The following is a 17,961-nucleotide window of genomic DNA, read 5'->3' as shown; positions in this document are numbered from 1 at the left end:
TGGTTGGTTATACCTCCATTTTGCAAGCAATCTGTCTTCTTTATTTTTTGCTTCCCATTTTGATGACACACCTATTCTGGTAGCTTCCTTTTAAAGGCAGCATTAGCAGTATAATGTTTGGTTCATTGATGTAACTCAGTATGTTCCAGTTCTAAACAGGCCTTACCAAAACTTTATGAGGAATGGAATGTAAAATTGAAGTTGTCAGAAGTACCATACCAGTGCCTATCAGCTGAAGCTCTTAAGAGTCCATTTGTCACCCGATTTTTGATCCCTAATGTGTATTGTCTCTGTTCCTTCGGAAGCTTTCAGAGTCTGATCTTTTGTCCCCTGTTCTGCAATTGCCTGACGAAGTGTCAGGGTGTGGATTTTCATGCCATTCCGTTCTGGGAAGCTTTTTAAGTATTACTTCATGGGTAAGTGTTTCTTCTCTGTTGTGGCCTTATGTTTTGCTGGGTTATCTGATTTAAAATTCATTTTCTAACTTTCAGTTTTTAACTTTTTCCTTCATCTTCCTCACATACTTTCTAATTTTCTTTTCCAGTATTCTTTGTAGCAAAGAAAAGGCACATTTTTAACTTCGTAGAGATTTTGCTGCTGTTATCTTGTGAATATTCCCTTTTTAACCTGACATGAAATATTTGTGTCCATAAGGTAGTGGTTCCAGGATGGAACTTGTGTCCTGGTTGTCCGTGTTGGTCGAGTTTGGACCTCAGACTGACCTTCATCTTAGTAGAGCAGCCTCTGAACCTCTCAGGAGCATACCAAGACAGTCCTATGAGGTACACATATGTAATCATTGTCAATGCCCTCTGTTTATTCTGTGCTTTAATGTTTTAACTCTGATATGTTGTGGGGAATTTCTTTTCTGGTCCAGTCTTATTTAGTGCTCAGCAAGTGACGGGTACCTAAAGGCATCTCTCCGAATTTTCTTCTTTGATTTTACTGAAAAACTTCTCTACATCTTCATTGTTGTCTTAGTCTCCTTTTCTATGCACCTACTTTGAAGGTTAGATCTTTTCATGGTGTCCCAAAGCTCTACTGTGTCCCATTCATAGTTTTAAAAGAATGTTTGTATTGGGCTTTACTGAATGGTCTGGTTCCCCCACATTATCTTCCAGCACTGTTTCTCACATAATCCATTCTGTTGATGACGCTGTCCACCCAAGTTCCCACTTACCTGACATATTCATTTCCAGCATCATTTCAATCTGCTTTTCTTCAGCAGCTATACCTGCCTTTACAGAATTCTGTTTTTCCACCTTGGATTAGACTCCGCATTTCATTTAGCTTATTGTTTTTGTCTCTTGAAGTATTTTTGTATATGCTTTAAGGTGTTTGAATATAGTTAAAATCATTCTTTTAAGATCTTTGTCTGGAAGATCTTCCACAATATTACTTGGAAGTAACTTTTGGGGGTGACAGTTGTGTACATGTTCCTGTGCCTGTTCGTTCATGTTTGTGCATGCATGCGTGTTTGTGTGTGTGTGCATGTATGCGTGCATGTGTGTTTGTGCATGTGTGCATGCATGTGTGTGTGTGTGTGTGTGTGTGTGTGTGTGTGTGTGTATGGATTACTTTTTTTTCCCACCCTGAGACTTTTATATCTGAATTACTTTGTTAAGTGCATCTTTCTTTTGCTCTAATAACATTTCTTCTTGCAATATGGGCATACACAGTGTTCTTGAGAGGGATTAAATTATAGGAGGGATGAGCTGTTGAGTCTTGTGGAACTGGTACTGCAGGCTGTAGGTTGGTTGTATCCCTAGTTTTGTTAGGAGAATCGACTACTGTCTGCACAGACACTATCCAAGAGTCAGCACACTGTTGGCTGTTTTCTTCTGCCTTTTGCTGTGCTTTCCAAGTCAGTTGGCAGTTGGAGCAAGGTGATCATGGGGAGCTGGATGTATATAGTAAGGAGAGCTTTGGATCCAGAAGAGCATGGCCTGTCTGGGAGATCTGGAAAGCAAGATTCTGAGGGAGAAGGAAAAGGCAGCTTATAGAGTGGGGAGGAATGGGGATAGGAGACTCCACCGTAGAGGCAGCTTATAGAGTGGGAAGGAGTGGGGATAGGAGACTCCACCGTAGAGGCAGCTTATAGAGTGGGAAGGAGTGGGGATAGGAGACTCCACCATAGAGGCAGCTTATAGAGTGGGAAGGAGTGGGGATAGGAGACTCCACCATAGAGGCAGCTTATAGAGTGGGAAGGAATAGGGATAGGAGACTCCACCGTAGCAAGGCAGCAAGCAGGCCTTAAAGTGGAAAGTGCCTCAGATTTAAAACCAAAACTTTATAGATTTAAAAGGACCAGTATTTTAATGTTCCTTTAGAAAATTAAGAGAATAGAATTCATTGTCACTAAAAGCTATGTTATTTTTATACTTGTTTATTTTAGCATATTTTCTATGTATAGAATATGTTGGTTTTTTTTTTAAATCAAAGTTCTAAAAAGATCAAGAAATCTTGTAATAGGTTTGCCCTAAGTAAACACTTTCAGTGTGAGATTTTTAAATAAGGTTCCATGTCTTATGTGATATTCAGGATCACCAGAATAATATAAATTTATACTGCTGCCTGTAATGTTTGTAGGTTTATTATAACATAGTTAGAAGGAAAACTGAAGACCATCCACACAAGCATCAGACCATGGCGTACTTTTTAATCTCTATCTCTTAGTGGAAAAGATGACCTCAGGATGATTGTTTTATTGATAAACATTGATATAATAGCTTTTTGCAAGATTTTGCTATTAGTTAATGTAGAAGAAAATAATATATCAATAAGACTAAGATATCAAGTTATAATTTGAGTATGGGGACTTTTTCTTATGATATAACCCTTTTTTATTTCTACAAAAAATTGTAGTGTATAGAAAAAGAAAAAGCAGTTATTGTATTTCCTTATTTGCAGCTAAATTTAAACATGAAAATACTGAATTTTCTTGTCAAATTTCATATTTATAGTTCTTCCCTGCTATTAACTTTAAACTATGTAAACTGAGTACTTATGTATTCTGCAGCGTGTAAAAAAAAGGTTTTTGTTTTGTATTAGTTTATCAGATTGCTGCTCTAGACAGTGGAGGAAAAAAAAGACAAAATATTGCATGGTTGCATGTGGAGGACACTAATCAGCCTTCGATTGTTATAATGCTTGTTCATATAGTTAATACCACTACTCACTTTAAGATTCATTTCCCCCTCTCCGTCTGAAGGTGGAAAATTGTCTGACTTGAAATTCTGTTTTGTCAGGATATGAATTTTAGTCTATGTGCCAACCAAACCAAACCAAACCAAACCAAACCAAACCAAACCAAACCAGCTCTCACATAGCTTCCAGGTTTCTCTGTTGAGTAAATGAAATGCATCTCTCCCAGTTGCAGACTGTTTCATGGACATTTGACAATATAAGGTCTTGGTTTGCATGACTCCACTGCTTTATGAACCAATGCTAATTGTTTTCTAAAGCTTGATAGTCCTTAATGAAGGATAAACATGTTGTTGATAGTTAGTTTTGAACCTTCAAAATTAACCTTTAATTAAGCATATTGTTATGAAATTCAGGAACTTTCAAATTATAGTTTCTCTAACAGTAAATCTTTAAATCATCAGTGTTGAACATATTTTATTGCTAATTGGTTTGAAATTACTTGCCTTTTATTTCTGAGCAGTTGTTAGGAAATAAAATTTTGACTGGTTCGTCACTGTATAGAGCTTATCAAACTTTGTTAACAGGAATTTAGGGTGGCTAGTTAACTGCATTAGCCTGCTTTGAAGCAGCTCTTTCTGAAGAGTGGCTTTGCGTGCTCTTCTTCCCCCTTTCCTCACCCCACTAGTAACTCCTTTCTTCTGCATTTTCTTATCTTTCATTTTTCTTTTTTCTAAGGACAGGATTTCTCTCTATAGCCTTGGCTATCCTGGAACTTATCCTGTAGATAAGGCTGGCTTTGAACTCAGGAGATCCTCCTGCTGCTCCCCTGGTGCTAGGATCAAAGGCATGCATTGCCACCACTGCCGCTGCCGCCACCACCACCACCACCACCACCACCAGGCTCACTTTTTCCCCTTAATTTGTCATTGAAAAAAAAAAAAAAACCAAAAAAAACAAAAAACTTACTATCCACTTATAAGTGAGTACATACCATGCATGTCCTTTTGGGTCTAGGTTACCTCACTCTGGATAATCTAATTCCATCCATTTGCCTGCAAATTTCATGGTTTTTTAATAGCTGAGTAGTATTCTCTTGTGTAAATGAACCACATTTTTTTTTTTTTTATCTATTCTTCCATTGAGGGATCCAGGTTCTAGCTATTACCGATAAAACTACAATGAACATAGTGGAACAAGTGTCCTTGTGGTGTGGTAGGGCATCTTTTAGGTATATGCCCAGGAGTGGTATAGCTGGGTCTTGGGGTAGAACTATCCTCAATTTTCTGAGAAACTGCTAGATTGATTTTTAGAGTGGTTGTACAAGTTTGCACTCCCACCAACAATGGGGTAGTGTTCTTGCTCCACATCCTCACTAGCATGGACTGTCTCTTTAAGATTTTGGTCTTAACAGTTTTGGTGGGTTTAAAGTGGAATCTCAGTGTAGTTTTGATTTGCATTTCCCTGATGACTAAGGAAATTAACCATGTCTTTATGTGTTTCTCAGCCATTAAAGATTCCTGTGTTGAGAATTCTCTATTTAGCTCTGTACCCAATTTTTTAATTGTGTTATTTGGTTTGTTGGCTGCCTAACTTCTGGGAGCTAGGGGAATCTTGTGGAAGAGTTGGGGGAAGAATTATAGGACCTGGAGGGAATAGGAATTCCATCGGAAGACCAACAGAGTCAACTAACCTGGACCCTTGGGGGCTCCTAGAGACTGAACCATCAGCCAAAGAGCGTACATGGGCTGGACTTTGGCCCTCCCAGCACATATGTAGCAGATGTGCAGCTTGGTCTTCATTCAGGTTTCTCCCAACAACTGGAGTGGGGGCTGACCCTGACTTTGTTACCTGCCTGTGGATCCTGTTCCCCTAACAAGGCTGCCTTGTCTGGCTTCAGTGGGAGAGGATGTGCCTGGTGAATTTGTACCCAAAGGGTTCCTCCCCCTTCTCGAAGAAGAAAGTGAAGGGGAGCAAGGAGGGTTATGTGGGGGGCAGGGGAACTGGGAAGAGAGGAGGGGTTGTGGTTGGGATATAAAGTGACTAAATAATGGAAAAAAAATAAAAAAAAACTTTATTGTATTCTCAATTTGTAAATATTAAGAAGGGGCTGTGGAGATAGCTCAGTGAGGAAGAGGATATGAGTTAGCTTCACAAAGCCTATATTTAAAGGCTGGGTGTTATGGTGCATGCCTGTGAGGAGTGCTGAGGAGGTTAAACTAGGCAGAGCCCTAGCCTCACTGAGTAGCCAGCCTAGCCTAGCCTAGTATAATTGACAATCCCAGACCTATGAGAGATCTTGTGTTTAAAAACATGGTGAATGAGTGACCTCTGGCTTCCACATTCCTGGAAATATATGTGCATGCATACTCATACCCACATATACATCCACAAGGACCTTCATAGAAATGTTAAGAAAAATATAATTGAAAAAAAATTTTTAACTTGTTATGAACTTAAAAACTTGTTTTTTAATTTTTAGACCGAAATTTTATAATCATAGAATCAAAACAGAATGTAAAAAAAATAATTGTATTATATTTATTTGTGTGTGTGTGGAGGTCAGAAGACAGTTGGTAGCGATTGGTTCTCTCTTTCAACCATGTCAGTCCCTGGGAGGGATTGCTCTTGAGGCTTGGTGGCAGGTGCCTTGCCTGCTGAAACATCTCCTGGGCTTTGGGCCCAGGACTTTTTTCTTTTTCTTTTTCTAATTATACGTATTAACATGTGAGTGTGGGTCTGTGCACTTGAGCACAGTGCCCACAGAGGCCAGAAGAAGGTCTGTGATCTCCATGGAGCTGGAGTTACAGGCAGATGTGAACCTAACTCTGGTCCTCTGCAGGAGCAGGCTGTACTCCTAACCACTGAGCCGTCTCTCCAGCACTTTCATTTGTTTTGTTTGTTTGTTTTTGATTAGCTGAGATCTAGTTTCAGATATTGCATTTAATTGGTTTGTGTGAATAGACCAAACTCATTTTTAATATTTATTTGAATTGCAGTGAAGAATCTAAGGGTTTTTCAGCCCACAATCATTTCAGTGCATGTAGTTTCTCAAATGTAGTTCTTTTCCTTGTTCCACAAATGGGATTTGGTTATCAAAAGTACATGCATATTCATTTATTTCAAAGTGGAAGATTTTTTTTATATTTAGGAAAAGCTTTGTTTTGTTAATTCCTAGTTTCTTTTAAAATATTGTGGATTTTTGTAACTTACTTGGACAATAGAGAACACTACTGAGTGGAGTCTATCTAGATATAATTTAATAGTTGTATTGCTTTTCTTATTTCTAAATTATAATCTGTTAATTAAATTGATGGTATGTTAACTTTTTCCCTAAGTAAACTATACAACGATGTGTACCCACACACATATGGATTTATATATGAGACTCCATTTTCCAAGCATATAAGAAATAAAACAACAACAAAAGGCATGCTGCAATCTAGAGAGAAAACATCTTCACACATAAGAAAACCAAGGGGCTAGTTAGTATCCTTAAGATATCAAGATATCCTACATATAATGAAGAAATTACAGAGTCGTAGTATTCTAAAATGTTTGCTAACTATGGTTGTGTATTCCTCAGGTTCAGTGAATGTTGAAGGTGAGAGGTGGAGGGAGATACACAGAGGGAGCACACACAGCAGGGAGAGGTGACATTTGGTAGTGAAAGACATAACAGTATGATGATGATGGTTCTTGGAAAGAAGTAAAGGCAAGCAACATTCCACCAGAATGACATTCACTCTGAGGATGGATCATAACATGTGTTGAGTGATAATTGGTGTTTCTTATGATGAAGTCAGTCTGCAAGAAGTGGGAGCAATTTTGGCAAATAGATTTTGTTGTAAAAATATATTGTTGAGGAGACTTACTCAAGCTTCTGTTCTTGCTTTACTAGGTAAAAGTAGCCTCAACCTCAGACAACTATTTGAAAACACATTATTATATACATTTACATGTATTTGGATTTGAATTGAGTCTTGGTGGCAATTGCGGTCTCTAAGCTTGCTGGAAACAATCGGATTCTTTTGCATTGAAACAGTAGAACGAAAGAAATGGATTGTGCACTTCTGGTACTTAGTCCTTTGATGTCATTTAATGCATGTGTTTATTGATGAAAGCTCCTAGAGGCCCAGAACTAGTGAGCTGGATTTGGTGCTTTCCAAGTATAAATTTTTTTTTCAGATGTTTCTAATGAATTACAAATTTCTGACATGGCCAACTGACCATAGAAAAAGACATTTCTTTAGGTTCCTACTTGAAAGCAACAGCTTCAGTAAACTACTGGCCTTGATCCAGGGCCAAGCCAGGTATAAATTAAGACAAGCATAGTGGCTCACACCATTAACTTCAGCACTCAGGAGGTGGGGACAGGTGAATATAAGTTCTAGGCCAGCCTGGTCTACATAATGAGTTCCAAGAAAGTTAGGCCAGATAGTGTGACCCTATCTCAAAAACAAAACAGAAAACGGGGCTGAGGAGATGGCTTAGTGGTTAAGAGCACCTGCTACTCTCGCAGAGGACCCAAGCTTGGTTGCCAACACTTGTGTGGTGCTTTACAACCATTGTAGCTTCAGTTCCAAGGAATATGATGCCCTTTTCTGACCTTCTTAGGTACCAGGCAGAGACACATGTGATGGGCATGTATACATACTGGCAAAACAATTTGTATGCATAAAAATATAAAAAGAAAATCAATGCTCCCTTAAAAAACAAACCCCTCCGAATAGGTGGGGTGGGGGTAGGTATTGAGGGTGGGGACTAGGAGGTTGAAATGGGAGAGGATCTGCATGAGGGGATAATGGGAGGAGAGGAGTGGCTGGTACTGGAATATAAAGAGAATAAATAAAATTTTCAAAATTCCAACTAAATAAAGGCATAAATTCAATGAAGAGCATCATTGGGAATGATAGGCTGTTCAATTTGGCAGATAAGTGACAAAGTTAACAAATACTGTTTACAAGTGTCTTGCTCTCCCAAATATTTAATAGTTACTATTATAGTTCTGGTGTTTATGGTGGTATAAATAAGACCTTAAATGTGTGTGTGTGTGTGAATGGTTTGGAGACCTAGACAAAGTGAAATTTTCTAATGTGCTCTTCATGTAATAAGTATGGGCAGAATACTTTATTTGCAAAAGTTTGTTCACACAACGGCTAAGTAATCATATTTTTCATTAGCCGTGAGTTTGCTGTCTCGGGCTTTCAACAATCATTCCATCATCAGTGCATTGTTTTAAATTTGGGGGCTCATGTTATCTTGAAATGGACAGTCCCTGTGTATGTTTTCACAGAGGTCCTTGAAAGCGTTTAAATCTAACAAGTCAAAGCAATGGCTATTTCAGGTGTGGGCTAGCACCTCTGCAAAATAACAAAAATACAATTCCCATCTTCTAAATTTGTCCATTCTTTTATAAAGGGTGGAGTTATAGAGAGGAGAGAACTTGAGATTTTTATGTTTAATTGCACTAACAGCATGTGTTGACAAGTCATAAATAACCCACTCGGAGGGACTGAATAAATTGGTTTCCCCCAGCAGTGATTCATCTTCTGTCTTTCATTGGCATCAGGCTAAGAGACAGCTTCTTTCTGTCGGCTGATAGGGAAAATATTTGATAGTTTAACAGCCCTGTTTCTATTCTTACAATAGCTATCTCACCTTCTGTAGCAGTTACATCTAAAACACTTAAATGCAGTAATTAAATCTCGTTGTTCTTTTTACTTAAAACTTTGCAAATTTATTTTGCTCCGTCTGGCATTTTTGCAATATTCTGGTACTGTCAAAGTGCATTGGGTGAGCAGTGCTCCTCAGTGTATATCTGTCACTTTAATCCTCTCTGTTCTGTTGCCATGCCGTTCACATATGTAAAGTTCACCCTTTAAAGGTGTACAATTCAGTGGCTTTTATAGAATTATGGTTTGTCATTATCTAAGTCTAGAAAATCATTATAATGTAAAAAAAAAAAATGCATCTTACTGAAGAAGGCATTCCTTCATCCTTACTTCTCTCAGCACCTGGCAATACTGATAAAATGTTTATACTTGGACTTGCCCACCCAGAGTAGGTCATATGAATGGAAGCCTATAATAGGTGTCTGGCTTTGTGTCTAGCTTTTTAATTTTATTGTTCATCTGTCCATGTTGTCACATGTATCAGTACTTCCTTGTATTTACCCCCAATCAATACCCCATCATCTACAAACCCTAGATTTTTATTCATTATGAATTAATTGACTGCAGTATGGCTTCCTGCATTTTCTTCCTATTTTCTTTCATATGGGGTCACTGAGATTTTTAGATTTGTCACCTTATTTTTTAGGTCACATTTGGAAGATTTGGGGCCATCATTTCTACAAATATCATTGCCCTACATTTTTTTTTTTTGAGCACTCCAATTATATATATATAATATTGTATTTTTAGCAAATCTTACTAGTGCTTTGTTCATTACCAATCTTTTAAACTCACCAACCTAAACTGGTATTGATCCCATTCAGTGCATTTCTCCTGTCAGAGTATTTAAGAACTCTGATAGGTGACTTTGTATATTGGCCACCTGACTTTGAACATGTCGGAATCAGTTCCAGAATCAGTTCCAGTACCTCTTTTGAAACAGTGCTTGTCCTCCTAACTCTAGCAGCTGTGCAACTGCAGTTCTAGGCTTGTTTCAGTTGAGTTCTTTTTCTTTGTTGGCCTAGCAACTTTTGATGGAATGCCACTCATTCTGAAGGTTACTTTGCTGCGTCTGCAACATTTTAGTTGCATAAGTAATAATGAACCTTTTTCTTGAAACATGGTTATTATAAAGAGTTTAGTGCTTTCTGTTCCTGCTTTTGAGATCTGACAGGCAGAACTGTGTCATATTCAGCCTACTGCTGATGATTCCCTGGTACTGAGATATACCCTCTGGGTCTAATCTGCAAACTCTCCAGGCACTGTGCCTGGCCTTGTGAGGACACAGCCACTTCACCCCTGTCTTTCCTTGCCTGCAGGTTGCTTTGGTGCTCAGCTGCATATTTCTGGGATCCATGGCAGATCTTGAGCTCTCTTTGTATTGCTTTCTTTCACCTCTGCTGCACTTTACCGGGAACTCTTGCTGCTCCAGTCTTTCTGGTCTTAGACGTGACTTCCTCAACTGAGGGGTTGACCTGTGCTCTACCTGGGGTTCTGTTGCTTCCCTGATCTACTTATTACCTAGACAATCTCAAAACAGTTGTAGGCCATACCTTGTTTGGTCCCTTCGTCTGTCCTGCCGTATCTGGTAAATTCAGGGCACTTGTTTCCCATGTTCTCTCTGGGTTTTGATTGTTTTTGTAGATGAGCAAATCTATTTCCTGTTACTTCATTTTTGACCAGAGTAGAGAGCTTCCTTCATTTTTGTTTTTTTCACTGTAAATCTCGAGTTGCCACCTTTTAGCTCTGGGATGCCATTCTATTGCTGTCTGGCCTTCATAGTTTCTAAATAAGTTGGTACATAAGCTGTTACTCTCTTGTGGAAAATATACAATTTTTTTTTTTTTACTGTCATAATACTGGCTTTATCTGCAGCTCTTGCTACTTGTGTATTAGGACTTTTGACATTGTCACAAAAATCCCCAAGGCTTTGTCAAAGTAAAAAGTAAGTACTAATCTTATTCTGATTAGGTAATTTACTAGATTATCTTAAAATTAACTGATTCATCCCAATTTTTATCTCACTCTTTCTGTTAATCCCATGCAGTATCCTCTAAAGTCTTTTAAGTTGTATATTTCAATTATTAAATCTCCATTTGGCTCTTTGTTTATGTGTTTGCTTTGTTTTTCTAATGTCTTTATGGAGACACCTGTCACTTCATTCATCTAGATAGCACTTAATTAAGCATGGTCAAAATAGCTGGTGTTATATCTTTAATAGTTCTAATGTCCAGGTAATGTAAATTGAACAGATATTTTACCACCATTTCATTGAACAAAAGAAGATTTGTTAGCACTCCAGAACCTCCAGGTTTATTTGCATTTTGTTATTTGTTTGTTTGTATTTTTTTGGGGGGGTTTGTTTAGGGGTGAGGCTTTGTACTAACCTCCTCTTCTTCATGCTAGGATTTTCTCTGATTTGAAGTTGTACAGGTTTGTCTTAATTATGCTTTCATTGCTGTGAAGAGATACCACAACCAAGGCAAATATTATAAAGGACAGCATTTAATTGGGGCTGGCATACACTTTCAGAGGTTCAGTCCATTATCATCATCACAGGAAGCATGGCAGCAGGCAGACAGACATGGTGCTGGAGTTGCTAAGAGCTAGACTGTCTCCCAGGCAATTAGGAGGAGGATTTCAAAGCCCCTCCTCACCACCCCAGTGACACACTTCCTCCAACAAGGCCCCACCCATTCCAACAAGGCCACACCTCCTAATAGTGCCACTCCCTGGGGCCAAGCACACTCAAACCACCACAGGGTTTTATGTGTTTTGTCACAGTATCTGTGCATGAATATGCATATCAATCCTGTTGGGTCTGGAAGACACTGTTTCCTGGAGCCATTCACCACCTCTGCTCTTGTAATCTTTTTGCCTCCTCTTCTGCATATATCTCTGAGCCTCCAGAGAGGGGGTTTGATGAAGACATCCCATTTAGGACTGAGTGCTCTAAACTTCCCCCTCTCTGCACATTGTCTGCCTGTGTATCTCTTTGTTAATTTGCATCTGTTTCAAGAAGAAACTTCTGATGGTGATTGAGTGATGTACTGATCATCTGTAATCGATGATTTCCGCTGTGGTGCAGCACAGGCTCAGTCAGGGAGCTCAGCAATTAAATGCTACCTTGTTTGCTTTAGAGAATGCATTGCTTATTACCTTAGTTTACTCATCTATACTTTGTTTTATGCAAGAAAATGTTTACCCTTGTTAAAAGTGTTAGTGAGTGTTAGTGACCGTTACCTAGCAGCTACTTGGCCACCCCTGTTTCTTTTAATAGTGTGTTTTGACTTAGCTCATCTGTTTTCCCTACTTATTTGTTTTTCAAAAAGAGGTATGCTGCTATAAAATTTAAAAATTTCTCTTTGGACTTCCTTATTGATGATAAAATAGTATGCTGACATCTTGTTTTTTTTTTTTTTCAGTATTAAATAAGATTTGACACACTTGGAACGATAGCAGCATTTGGACCCTATTTATTTTTATTTTTATTTTTATTTTTTTATGGGCTTTTTTTTTTAAAGATTTATTTATTATGTATTTATTATAAGTACACTGTAGCTGTCTTCAGATGCACCAGAAGAGGGTGCCAGATCTCATTATGGGTGGTTGTGAGCCACCATGTGGTTGCTGGGATTTGAACTCATGACCTTTAGAAGAGCAATCAGTGCTCTTACCAGCTGAGCCATCTCACCAGCCCCTGGACCCTATTAAACAGTAAAAAAGAAAGAAAGAAAGAAAGAAAGAAAGAAAGAAAGAAAGAAAGAAAGAAAGAAAGGGAGGAAGGAAGAAAGAAAGAAAGAAAGAAAGGAAGAAAATGAATGTACAGTTCTGTTCTGTTTTATGCTTTAAAATAATGTTTATGTAATAGTTTGATAATACAAAGGCAGATAGATACTAGTAAGTTCTACCTTAAAGTATAAAAGTACAGTAAGTTTATTTAAAGTGGAGGTTCTCAGCCTATGGGTTGTAACTCTCTGGGGCTGGAGGGGCTCACATATCAGATATTTATTTGCATTATTATTCATAACAGTAGTGAAATAATTTTATGTTTGGGAGGTCACCACAACATGAGAAACTATATTAAAGGGTCACAGCATTAGGAGGGTTAAGAACCACAAATTTTATCTTATTATTAATTTTTTTAACCAAATGGACAGGTAGGCAATGATCTGCTGCCATCTTCCTGTAAGAAATAATTGAAGAGTATTCAGGAACAGTTTCCTTGTCACAAAACACACTTTCTTATTTTAATTCTCACATGTTACTTAATTTTTATTGTAGCTTAGGCTAGCCTGGAACACTCCAGCTAAAGGCTGGTCTCAGACACATGAACCTCCTGCCAAAGCCTCCCAGATGTTGGGATTAGAACGTGAGAACCTCTCTGATTTTGGAAACACAGAAGTGTTGAAGTCCTTCTCATCTTTAACAGGTGGTATTTCCTTCTACCTATGAACAGATTCTATGGCTAATCAATAATTCAGCAGTTGTTCTGGCTTTAAACGAAAGAGATAACACTCCTAAGAATTTATTATGTATGTTTCTTGCCACTGAGTGAGCAAGACAAATACATACCCATCAGTGCTTACTGGTTGGTAATTTCTGAAACATGAAGGCATGGCTCCTCATAAATAACAGAGTAACAGAATCACGGAGAATTTGGCAGAGATCAATCTGTAGATGGATGAGTTAGTCTGTAGGCAAATAGCTGTTCAACTTCTAACTTTTAAGAATGCCCTTATTTCTAACCTAGAAGCTTGGATATTAGTAGAGACGATAGAATTTTTACAACAAAGGCTAATAGGTCCTCAGCTGAGCACTGTGTATGAGCACACTGTATTTTAAGTGGAGAGCAGGGAGGAGAATCCTACCCTGTTAGGTCTATAAAACCACGTTTCCATGCTATTGTACAAGTTTGCTCTGATTGTTAGTAAATAAAATTTTGACTGGTTCGTCACTATTGAGCTTATCAAACTTTGTTAACAGGAATTTAGGGTGGCTAGTTAACTGCATTAGCCTGCTTTGAAGCAGCTCTTTCTGAAGAGCAGTTTTGCGTGCTCTTCTTCCCCCTTTCCTCACCCCACTAGTAACTCCTTTCTTCCGCATTTTCTTGTCTTTCATTTTTCTTTTTCCTTAGGAAAAAACAAGTTTGCTCTGATTGTTCAAATGAGTTGAATTTGATGTGGAGTCTTGGGATGAGAAATCGATATAAGTTTTGTTGATGACCCTCAAAACTCTGCCATTAAAATATTTGAAAGTAGCTGAGCATGGTGGAGCACACCTTTAATCCCAGCTCAAGAGGCAGGGGCAGGGGCAGGGGCAGATGGGGATCTCTGTGAGTTCAAGGCCAGTGTGGCCTACAAAGCAAGTCTGGAACATCCAGGGCTACACAGAAAAACCCTGTCTTGAAAAACCAAACTAAAACACCCAAAACCAAAACCAAACAACAACAACAACAACCAAAAAAGGTTTGGCAGTCTTGTCACATAATTTTAGCCATATTTATAAGGGTGTGTTATGTGACATGTACTATATGTATGTCAGTTAATATGTGTACAAGCATACATACATGAAAACATACATGTGAACTTGTGTGGTTCAACACTATTACTGGGCAGATGTGACAACAAACCAAAGTAATGATCCCACTAAGAGCCAATTTTGAGCCAGTAAGTCTCATTGGGGTTATTACAGGAATATGTGTGAGTGGTTACTTGAAGAAGAAATGACTCAAAGACTGTTGCATCTTCAAGAGTCTACCTCAGCATGGTTACAAACCTAGAAACCTGGAGCAGGCTGCACAACTTGCAGGCAACTTGATGGGTTGGAGAGTACTTCTAGATGGCTCAGCTAGCCTGAGCCTCTTCTAGGCAGCCTGTGTTATCTGGGAGTGTCTCTGAGCTGCCTTTACTATTTAATTTGCTCTCAGACTCAGGGGCTAGTGAATCTTGTCAGTTTCAGAGATGCATGACCCTGTGTACCTGGTAGCCTGTGGAGAACAGAAAGGATTGGACACCTTGTAACTGTGTTACAGATGACTGAGTCAGTATGTGGGTGGTGGGACTGGAACCTGGATCCTCTGAAAGAGTAGCAGTGCTCTTAACTGCAGAGTCATCTCTCTTTTCCCCCAACTCTCTCTCTCTCTTTTTTTTAAAGATTTATTTATTTATTATATGTAAGTACACTGTAGCTGTCTTCAGACGCACCAGATGAGGGTGTCAGATCTTATTATGGGTGGTTGTGAGCCACCATGTGGTTGCTGGGATTTGAACTCATGATCTTCCGAAGAGCAGTCGGTGCTCTTCCCCGCTGAGCCATTTCACCAGCCCCCCTCAACTCTCTTTAGAAGAGTTTTACTGAGCTTCACTCTAACAGACTGTTTATAACACGTTAGCAGTCCTTCCTGCCCTGCCACGGGAACTGAAATCTCACAGTGTTGCCTAAGACTTCTGTTGCCTTACCTGGAACCTGCCAACATTTCCCATTCTGAGTGAACAGCAGGTGATCCAAAGTGGAGTTAATGCGATTGAACTTTCAAGTGAAATCCAGGCACAGATGATTCCTGTTCTTTGTCCACAGACAGTGAATGAAGTGTCAGGAGACACCTGTATGATCAGTGAATTGCCATTGGCTCTTTTTTTTTTTTTTTAAGATTTATCTATTTATTTATTTTATATGTATGAGTACACTGTAGCTGTAGAGATGGCTGTGAGCTATCATGTGGCTGCTGGGAATTGAACTCAGAACCTCTGCTTGCTCCAGCCCTGCTTGCTCCGCCCCGCTTGCTCCGGTCCCACTCTCTCCCGTCTCGCTCCCTCCCCGCTCACTCCAGAGTAATATACCGTAGCTGTCTTCAGACGCACCAGAAGAGGGCGTCAGATCTCATCACGGATGATTGTGAGCCAGCATGTGGTTGTTAGGATCCGAACTCAGGACCTTCAGAAGAACAGTCAGTGCTCTTACCCGCTGAGCCATCTTGCCAGCCCTCCATTGGCTCTTTGACAAGTATAGTCAAGGTGGGAAGAAAAATTTAAATAGTTAAAAATTTGTGTCACATTTTGCATGTGTATGTGTGCATATGTGTGTGTGTGTGTGGGGGGGTAAAGGCCAGAGAAGAGCATTTGTGTCTTATTCCTTCCTGTTTTACTAGTAGCTTTAAGGGAGGGTCTCTCACAGAAACTGGCTGGTTTTGCTACATTGAGTAGATAATGAGTTCCTGGGAGTAGTTGGCCTCTGTTCCGCAATGCTGGAGTTACAGGCATTGTTCCGCAATGCTGGAGTTACAGGCATGTCCAGCCATATCCAGATGTTTCCATGGGTACCGGGGATTCAAAACGAGATCCCCAGCCTTTGACTGAGCAACCTCCCCAGATACCGTGTGCCCCAGTTTTAAGTCTTCAACAGCAGCTTCCCCCTTGTAGTGCTTTTTCTAGATATTTGGTATGTTTGGAAAACCCTTTTACATTTGGATAATTTTTATATCTTTTTACATTTAAAACTTTTATTGGGAATATTATTTCACAGGGGCCAAAAAGCGGCTTGTGAAATAGTTGAGAATGAAATAGATAACTTGATAGATAACCTCACAGAACAGTAAACTGATCTAAGTATCTTTCTGATAATGTACAGCCTCCTCTTAAGCACTGCCACTCCTGAAGGAATTTGTACTATCAGTAAGAAGGTAGACACATTGGCTTCTGTTATTTGGACATTTCTTTTTTTCTTTCTTTTTCTTTTTCTTTTTTTTAACATGTTTTTATTGGATATTTTATTTATTTATTTACATTTCAAATGTTATCCCCTCTCTCAGTTTCCCCTTCGGAAACCCCCTATTCCATCCTCCCTCCCCCTGCTTCTATGAGGGTGCTCCCCCACCCATCCTATTTGGACATTTGTGTTTGCTAATGAAAATACCATTTGGGCTATTGTAGCAGATTTGGGCTATATGCACAGTTGATGTCTCCTGAGGTATCTAGGAAAAAGAAAAAAGAGGAAAGTTTGATACTGGAGAAGAACCAGATAATGGAAGCTGATCTTTATGCATTAGGTTGAGTGTGCAAGGAAAAGAAAGATGAGCTATCTTTATTTGGGCAAGGTCTCATGTAGCCCAGGCTGGCTTTGAAGTTGTTATACAGCAGAAATGAACTTGAACTTCTGTTCCTCTTGCCTTTTAAGTGCCAGGATGGTAGATATTTACCATCATGCCTGATTTAGGTAATTCTGAGTGCTGCTTCATGCATGCAAGGAAATCACTTTACCAGTTGAGCCCCATCTCAGCCTCCTAACTGTCTTATACGTAACTGCGTGGTTTGAGCATTGTGCAGACACAACTGAGATACGAAATAGAATCCTCCCTGTGTCCCAGATCCGTGGTGAGACCCATGATGAAAGAGCTCATTTCAAGTGCATGCTTCCTAATTCTAGATATCCCTAGCCAAAGACCCTGACTATGTGTATAATAATATGAAACATAGATGTCTTAATACATTTTTTGTTTGTATACATCAAGTGGGATTATAATAAGCACAATAGTTGCCAAACCTAAAAAGGAACATGAAAGAACCTATGCCCAGATAGTTTCTCTTAGCAATCTAGGGAGAGGTCATAATTTTTTGTTTATTTTGAACCAAGAATTCTTTTGTTTTTTTTTTTCGTTGTTTTTTTTGTTTGTTTGTTTGTTTTTGTTTTTTTTCGAGACAGGGTTTCTCTGTATAGCCCTGGCCGTCCTGGAACTCACTCTGTAGACCAGGCTGGCCTCGAACTCAGAATTCCGCCTGCCTCTGCCTCCCAAGTGCTGGGATTAAAGGCGTGCGCCACCACCGCCCAGCTGAACCAAGAATTCTTTATTCTAGAAACATAGCAAATGACAGTTTGATTCTGGTGTGTTTTAGCTATACTGTTACTAACTATTATTTTGTGAGTATGTGAGAGGAGAAAGTAATATTCAGTCTGGAACCCTCAGCTAGAAAAGACCAGGGATCTAGAGTAGAATAATCTAGATTCAGAAGATGCTACGTAATGAAAATGTAGAAGTGTGCTGGGCAGTGGTGGTGCATGCCTTTAATCTCAGCAAGTGGGAGGCAGAGGCAGGTGGATTTATGAGTTCGAGGCCAGCCTGGTCTACAGAGTGAGTTCCAGGACA

General features: G+C 39.2%; 1 non-coding gene and 1 pseudogene across 1 annotated transcript; both read right to left on the bottom strand.

Moving 5' to 3' along the window:
- The window catches only part of LOC116095727, a 4,033-nt pseudogene extending 2,828 nt beyond the window's left edge, over positions 1-1,205 (bottom strand).
- Positions 1,206-7,317: 6,112 nt separating this feature from the next.
- On the bottom strand, positions 7,318-7,452 carry LOC116097284. Its single transcript, XR_004121328.1, has one exon. It is a non-coding gene; the product is annotated as a small nucleolar RNA SNORA2/SNORA34 family (small nucleolar RNA).
- Positions 7,453-17,961: the final 10,509 nt, after the last annotated feature.

The sequence above is a fragment of the Mastomys coucha genome, unplaced genomic scaffold (assembly GCF_008632895.1).
Source record: "Mastomys coucha isolate ucsf_1 unplaced genomic scaffold, UCSF_Mcou_1 pScaffold18, whole genome shotgun sequence".
NCBI lineage: Eukaryota > Metazoa > Chordata > Mammalia > Rodentia > Muridae > Mastomys > Mastomys coucha.
This window is presented reverse-complemented; position numbering and strand designations above follow the sequence as displayed.